Source organism: Carlito syrichta, unplaced genomic scaffold (assembly GCF_000164805.1).
Source record: "Carlito syrichta isolate Samal-C Ts95f unplaced genomic scaffold, Tarsius_syrichta-2.0.1 Scaffold304472, whole genome shotgun sequence".
In the NCBI taxonomy this organism is placed as follows: Eukaryota; Metazoa; Chordata; class Mammalia; order Primates; family Tarsiidae; genus Carlito; species Carlito syrichta.
The window spans coordinates 689,675-691,317 of record NW_007248568.1 but is presented as its reverse complement, the minus strand read 5'-3'; positions in this window follow the sequence as shown (position 1 = coordinate 691,317).

Sequence of the window (1,643 nt, the reverse complement as noted above, 5' to 3'; positions counted from 1 at the left end):
CTGCAAAACAACAAATGAGAAGACCAACTCCTAGACACATAGCAATTTGCCTACACAAAGTGGTATAAAAGAAAAAATCCTAAAGGCAGCAAGAGAAAAATGTCATACTAACTACCAGGAAAGACCAATTAGAATAGCAGCAGACTTATCTACAGAAACACTTCAGGCTAGGATAGCTTGGAGTCCCATCTTCAAAGTTCTCAAAGATAAACAATTTCAACCAAGAATTATCTACTCAACTAAACTAAGTTTCATCAGTGATGGAGAATTAAAATTGTTCCCAGACATTCAAAACCAAAGAGCTTATGCTGCCGCCAGACCAGCTCTACAATAAACATTTAAATTATTCAACACAGAAGAAAGGGAAAAAGAGAATGACAAAGCCCTTCCCAAGAATGCAGGAAAAAGATTGAAAACATACGAATTAACCAAAAAATCAAAAGAGAGACATCAAACAAATAGCAGCAGCAACAACAAACTCTATAAGAACATCATGACAGGGATAGATAAACACTCACATCTCAATAATTAGTCTGAATGTGAATGGACTAAACGCACCACTGAAAGATATAGAATGGCAAAATATCATGAGACAATATTATATTGTCTCCAAGAGACTCATCTCACCAGAAAGGACATTCACAGACTCAAAGTAAGAGGATAAGAAACAAAAATTCAGGTGAATAGAACAAAAAAGAAAGGAGAAGTCACAATCTTAATAACAGATAAAATACCCTTTAAACTATCAAAAATTTAAAAAGATACAGAAGGTCACTACATAACGATGAAAGGCTTAATCCACCAACAGGAAATATCCAACCTAAAAATATATGCACCCAACATAGGAGCACCAATTTTCATAAGCAGCTTCTAGGTAAACTTAAAAAAGATACTGACTCTAACACTATCATAGCTGGGGACTTAAATACCTCACTCACAACCCTAGACAGATCATCAACACAAAAAATTAACAAGAAGATCTGGAACCTCAATGTGACACTTGACCAAATGGACTTAATTGATATCTATAGCAGACTGCACCCAGCAACGATAGAATATACATTCTACTCATCATCACATGGAATATACTCTAAGATTGACTATGCTTTTGGCCATAAATCAAGCATAAACAAATTCCATAAGATTGAAATACTACCATGCACCTTATCAGACCACAGTGGAATAAAAATAAATGTCAACACCAACAAAGTTCCCCTAAAGCCCACAAAGACACGAACACTAAATAACATGAGGCTGGACAATTGCTGGGTCAAAATGGAAATTAAAAAATAGATAAAAAGATACCTGGAAACAGATGAAAATGAAGAAACATCTGGCCAAAACTTCTGCGATGCCATGAAAACAGTACTAACAGGGGAATTGTATCTCCAAACACACATGGAAAGATTGGAAGGATCACAAGTTAACAGCCTAACAAATCACCTAAGGAAACTGGAAAAGCAAGACCAACAAAACCCTAAATTCAGAAGAGGAATTCAGATCACCAAAATAAAAGTTCAAATTCAGGACATAGCAGACAAAAAGATAATATAAATAATCAATGAAACAAAAAGCTGGTTCTTTGAAAGAATAAACAAGATTGATGGACCCATAGCTAGACTGACCAAGAAAAAGAGAGAAAG